Source organism: Vulpes lagopus, chromosome 9, assembly GCF_018345385.1.
Source record: "Vulpes lagopus strain Blue_001 chromosome 9, ASM1834538v1, whole genome shotgun sequence".
Taxonomy (NCBI): Eukaryota; Metazoa; Chordata; class Mammalia; order Carnivora; family Canidae; genus Vulpes; species Vulpes lagopus.
In genome coordinates this window covers 33,899,188-33,905,753 of record NC_054832.1, presented here as the reverse complement: position 1 = coordinate 33,905,753, position 6,566 = coordinate 33,899,188, and the positions used below count along the sequence as shown (strand labels likewise).

Sequence of the window (6,566 nt, the reverse complement as noted above, 5' to 3'; positions counted from 1 at the left end):
CTTTCATAACATTTCCAAGGAGATATGACAAAGATAATAATTTCTATTAGTTCAGGGACCAATAACACAGGGAACAGAAGAAAGGAACTGACAGGTTTAATTACTCAGTAAGCTCTTTCCTTCCCCTCTGTCATTAAATGTTTGAAAATCCAAACTTTAATTGTAAAACCTATTCAATCGTCTATTGGATGTACAATACACATTCAAGACTAAGTAAAAGGTGGTCTTGGTAAGGTTGATAAATTGTAATGCAAGTAAAATTAGCTAAATGCCATAAGAATGCCATGAAAATTCAGAGTATAAAATAAGTATGTCCAAAAGATAGTGCAAGAAGCTTTATGCTGCAGAGGTTAAGAACATGGACTTAGGAGCCAGAAAGTTTGGCTTCAAAACTCCGATCTGCCCCTTACTAATTAGTAAAATTACATTATCACCTCATGCCTCAGTTTCCTCATATGTAAAATGGGGATAATAGTACTTGTATCAAAGGGTTGTTCTGAGGATTAAGTGAGTTAATGTATGCAAAGCACACAGAACAGTGTTGAGCACAAAGCTAAGGGCTTTAAAAGTTCAGCTCTAATTGCTGTTGTTATATGTATGATTATGCGACTCAGAAAAAACTTTTATGAACGAGGATGCACTGCAGGTGACTCTGGTTAACAGCAGGAAATGGAATGGAGACAATGTCAGACATCCCTCAGCTGACAGCCCAGCTGAGGCACCAGAGGGATGGATGTCCTAGACTCTTGCTCTGAGAGAAGACTAGACACAGACATTCCCCACCTGCTGCTCTGAGCCTATGGCAAAGGTTGCATATGTGTATGCATCTCAATCAAAATATTCTTGAAGGATGTACCAAATTCATTTTCCCTGAGCTGCGGAATAATGGGTGATGTTAATTTTCTTCTTTTTCTTAACTATACTTTCTAATTATGAAATAATTAATATCTATTATTATAGGAATAAATGAAAATCTATTTTAAGAAGCCATTATTCATCAAATAGTTGGCATTTATTGTTTTAAAAATTTCTGTCTCTATTCTTCCCAAGCAAGGGGCACGATATGCAGAAATTTGTGACTGTGACAAGTCCAGAATTCACTATGAGGCTGGCATATGGGAACCAATCTTTTAGCTACTGAGTGAGTCTGGTTGACAACCCAAAGTGGCAATGTGACTATAATTTATTACATGATTCCATATAATTCTTATATGACAATAGAGGTAGATATTATTGCCTCAATTTTATGGATAGAAAACTAAGAGTAGTATATACCATCTTAGTAATCAAGAATTTGGGAATCTAATGAGATGTGGGCTGGCTCAGTCAGAAGAGTATGTGACTCTTGATCCTGGGGCTATGAGTTTGAGCACCACATTGGGCATAGAGATAACTTAAAAAAAATAAAAGTTAAAAAAATTTTCAGGGCACCTGGGTAGTACTGTCAGTTAAGCGTCCAACTCTTTTTTTTTTTTAAGATTTTTATTTATTTATTCATGAAAGACACAGTAAGAGAGAGAGGCAGAGACGTAGGTTGAGGGAGGAGCAGGCTCCCTGCAAGGAGCCTGATGTGGGACTCAATCCCGGATCCCAAGATCACACTTTGGGCCAAAGGAGATGGCTCAACTGCTGAGCCACCCAGGCATCCCAAGTGTCCAACTCTTGGTTTTGGCTCAGGTCATGATCTCAGGGTCGTGGGATTGAGCTCTGTGCCAGGTTCCATGCTCAGCATGGAGTCTGCTAAAGTTTCTCTCTCCCTTTGCCCCCCCCCCCACATGCTCTCTCTCTCTCTCTCATAAATAAATAAATGACAAATAAATAAATATTTTAAAAAATAACCTTTGGAATCTGAGAATATCATAAGGTCTAGTACTAGAATTTTCATTTCTTAGCACTATTGATATTTTGGATCAGATAATCCTTTGTTGTGGAGGCTGTCCTGTGCATTGTAGGATGTTTAGCAGCATCCCTAGTTTCTACTCACTAAATACTTGTCATATCCCTCTCCTCACAGGTTGTGACAAGCAAAAACATCTCCAGACATTGCCAAATATCCTGATTGAGAACCACTGGTTTAGTGTATTCTATTCATTAATTATGAATATTAAACTCCAAACATTCAAGATATAAACCTCAAACCATTTTCAACACTTCACCTTCATAGGGGGCTTAGTTCTTCAACTAAATCTTCAATTGATATCATTGTTGATGACAACAGATATTATGACATAATGGACATATTATGCATAAAGATTTTCCTATCTTGTGAATTACTTCCATCCTAATGTAGATCAAATAGACATTTTTAAGCCTTCACTTTCATTAGTCAAATTGCTGACCGTAGAAGTTTACGTTTCTGCTACCAGTATGAGAGTCTATCATACCACATTCTCATCAGCATTGGTTGTTATGTATACATTCCTACCTTTGCTAATATAAGTTCTCATTTATATTTATATATTTTTGTAGATACTTGTACCGTCTTATTTACATAAGATTTATTTATTTGAAAAAGAGAGACAGAGACAGAGTGCAGGGGGGGAGGGGCAGAAGGAGAAGGAGGGAGAAACTCTAAGCAGACTCCATGCTAAATGCAGAGCTGGATATAGGGCTGGATCTCAGGACCCTGAGATCATGACCTGAGCTGAAACCAGGGGTTGGAGGCTCAACCAACTGCATCCAGGTGGCCCTTGTCTTATTTATATTTTTGAACACTAGTAAGGGTGAATATTTTCCCGTATGTTTTAGCTAGTGGTGTTGCTTCCTTCCCTAATTGTGTCTTTTCTTCACTTTTGTGTTGGGAGTCTTGTTGATTGTTCTTATCCATTTGAGCTCTTTATGTAATGTAACCTGATAGTAGAAATTTCTACAAACCAAAAGCATATATGAAGCATTTGAACTTAGACTTTATTAAAAATTTGGGCAGATGGCAAAAGATTTACATCAAGGCAATCTCAATTGGAGTTCTGAGCACTCTTGCTTTTGTAAGCCCTTTAATCATGTTGCTTTCTCTTCTCTTTTCCTTTCACTTCCCTATGCTTTCCTCCAACCTCTTCACCCCAATTCTGTTTTTTTTCCAGTCTGAAAACTAGTTTAGTTATGTATTTGGCTTGTCTCCATTTACCCAAGCTCAGTTTATCTTCTGTTTTGCTAATTTATCAAAGTGTTTTCCTAAGCAAGCACATTTCCTTTTCTCAGGGAGATACCAGTACCAACTTTCAAGATATTTATATTATAGGAGGGCGAAGTGATTTTTTTATTTCTATTGTGCTATTAGTTTCAAATACTTCCCCCACTTTAATTAAAACATTTATCTTTTTCCTTGAAAAAATTGTTAGGAAAAATTAGGTATTCTCTATGCATTTTTTCAGTGCCTTTAAGCTCAGAAGGTACTTCCTGGTGGGGAGAATATAGACAGTTGGAAATGGAGGGAAAAGTGTGGCATGTCTGCTATACATACTGACATACTTAGCATGATCCTACCTGTATTATAGAAAAGTGAGCTTCCTCTTTTTGCAAAACATTCTCTTACTATTAGAAGGTATTAGAAAGCAATCATGTGCTGTTTGTATTAAATATGCTTGCTAGATTTTTTAATGAGATAGGCTAGACCTAATAACTAGAGCTAACATTTATTGAACACTACATTACACTGCCTCTCAAGTATCACATGTTTTGTTTTTACGAATTTATTTATTCATGAGAGACAGAGAGAGAGAGAGAGAGAAAGAGAGAGAGGCAGAGACACAGGCAGAGGGAGAAGCAGGCTCCATGCAGGGAGCCCAACGTGGGACTCGATCCCAGGACTCCAGGATCATGCCCTGGGCCAAAGGCAAGCGCTAAACCGCTGAGCCACCCAGTTGTTCCAGTGTTTAAAACATTGGAAAGTATCAGGAGGTCTAGAAGTGGATGCACTTGAGTTTAAAACTTAAGAAACTGAGATGAGAATTCTGCTTCAGTGCCACATACAAACAAAAAACTCCAAAAGGTTTCAAATGCAGACCCTAAAATTGCACTGTCCAAAGCAGTTGCTAACCTCTTGCGTGTATTTGAATTTTAATTAAAGTGAAATAAAATTTAAAATTCAGTTTTGGTCACACCAGCCACATTTCAACTGCTCAGTAGCCCCATAACGTTAGTGGGTTCCATATCGGCAGCACTGAACAGCATTTCCATCATTGAAGAAGGTTCTATTGGACAGTACAGTGCTAACAAAATATTGCCTTTAGGCCCGCTTTTGGATGCCAGATAAGGCTTTTGGAATTCCTGACAAGTTTCCAAAGCTGTGTTATAGAACTGGTTGTTGGAATTGCCTGAACTTCATCCAGAACTGGTGAAGCATCTGGTTGGGGATGGTTTGGTTGGTTGTCGCTTTCTGTCCAATTTAATATTGAGGCTTTAAGAAATTCTGTGTTGAGTTTCTCCAGGGACACAAGAGCAGAAAAGGCATGGAATAGCTCAGAACACCTGGTCGGGTCACCTACAGTAATACCGGTGACCCTTTCCTGGGTGTTTCCTCTGCCAGACACTGTGCTAACTGCATACTTCCTTCAACCCTCACAATACGTCTAAAAGGCGTGTACCGTTACCACCGTTTTGTAGGTGAAGAAGGCTGAACGTTAGCGGCCTGAGGTCACACAGTTAGTAGTAGTGTAGCCGGAATTTAAGACAGATATGTTTATGCCCCTGTGCTAACCAGCTCTGTGACCCCTGGTTCTTCACTTTCCTCATCTACAAATCTAAAAAGACTAGAAAATCCTAAAGTTCTCTATCGTTTCTAAAACTAAGTTCTAAATGAGAATACGACCTCCTTATTTTCCCAAGCCAAAGAAATACGCAGGTCGGAAGAGCGCTTTCTACCTTCTTCTCTCCCACCACCTCCCCCCGCCCCCAGCCCCCAGGATGTGCTTTTCCTCGTCCACATCTCTGTCCCGAAACCTTTCTTGGTTTCCCATCATGTAACGTGGTTCCAACTATTGTGATGTTTATTACACGCCACACAGACTCCTGAACTAGATAACGTGCCCTCTCAGGGCAAGAAGTGCATCGCTCTGGGAGATAAAGCCCTTAAAAAAAATTAGCAGAATGCCTGCAGTGCGCAGCAAATGCTCCACGAACATTTATGGAATTAACTGGAAGTGGACCGGAAGGAAAATGTGAATCAGCTGAAGTAAACGATTAAGGCTATTACTCAGAAAACGGGGCCGCCCGCAGAAACCCCGCGTGGAGTAGCCCGTGTCGGCTGCTGGACACAAAGCCCGACCCGCAGAAACCTGAAAAAGCGGGGTCGCGTCGGGGACGCCGGCGGTGACGGTCACCAGGGGCGGGCCAGACGGCGCCAGGGCCCGGGGCAGGCGGCTACCCCACCCCGCCCGAGCGGCGGCCTCCAGCCCTCCGGGTCTCCCAGGCTGTCGGAAGCGCCGCCCCGCCCCGCCCTCGGCGGACGGTCGCGGCGGCGGCGGCGGCTGCGCAGTGGCGCGCGCGTAGGCGAAGCGGCGCGCGCCGCGGTCAGCTGACTGCTCCGGCTGGCACGTGACTTGCTCCGTAGGCGCTGGGGTCGGAGAGCCGTGAGGCCGCCGCTTAGGGCCGGGAGGCATGGAACGCTGAGCCGTTAACGTCCGCAAGGCTGTCCGCCCCCGTAGCTGTTAGTGAAGCCACTTCGCTGTTTGACAGCTTCCTGGGTCAGTGAGCGATGGCTGCCCCGGGTGGGGAGTCCTGGTCGGGCCGAACCTTGCACCGCGGTCGCCGTCCGGGAGGAACGGGGGTGGGTGCAGGGGCCGAGGCTGTGGCGTTGAAGCTGGCTGGGTGGTTGTGTCTGTTTTCTCGACGCCGGTTTGTTGAAATCTTGCGCGTGGGTTCCTTTTCTGAGGAAGAGGAAGAAGGGAAAAAGAAATGGCCCTAGTAGCCGAGGCAGAAGGAGAAACACTGAGGGTCTAGGACATTTTTCATTAGAAAGGGGGGGGGGGAGCGAATCCACGCCCCTTGATCGAGAGGGATGAAATGTGACAGAGTGGCCCAGATGGGGGATCTGGGGTGGTGTGTGTGAGGTCACAGCGAGCTCTAGAGCCTTCACTGGGTGTACGCGCTTGTGAGTAGGGAGATGGCAGGTTCAGGGGTCTGGGAGCCCCTCGCTGTAGGCACTGGACTCTCACAGAGGATGCAGGGTCTTTGTAGGCAAGGGAAAGTACAAGAATCCAGAGAACTCAAATCATTTTTTATTAGGATGGGGGAAGGGTAGGCAAGAAACCCCCGTAAAGGAACTTGAGGGGAGAGTCACATCAGGCAAATTGAATCACCTGAGAAACGAGTAAAGAGAAGCTCTTGTTCTTTTCAGAGGAAAAAGCTGGTATGTTAGGGAAAAATCAAATATTTCAGTGAGAGCTCAGTACTTAGCACTGCTCTGGGAGTGCAGGAGTGGGGCTGTAAACAGTTCAGCCTTAGGAGTTCCCACCAAGGCTGAGACACACACACGACACGTTGAAGTACTGTGAGGTTGGTTATATGTAATTATATAAAAAAAAAAAGCCAAGTGCTTTGGAATTGTGGAGCAGGGACAGAGGTATGAA

The 6,566-nt window shown here is 43.5% G+C and overlaps 1 protein-coding gene across 2 annotated transcripts in view; it reads left to right on the top strand.

The window, feature by feature from the left end:
- The first annotated feature begins 5,531 nt into the window (after positions 1–5,531).
- ATP6V1C1 (ATPase H+ transporting V1 subunit C1) overlaps positions 5,532–6,566 on the top strand; it is a 39,064-nt gene continuing 38,029 nt past the window's right edge. The window contains exon 1 of one of the 2 annotated variants that reach the window (XM_041769427.1): positions 5,532–5,681. The gene's annotated coding sequence lies outside the window, so the exon portion shown is untranslated. The remainder of the gene's footprint in view (positions 5,682–6,566) is intronic. The other variant, XM_041769429.1, reaches the window with a different exon arrangement.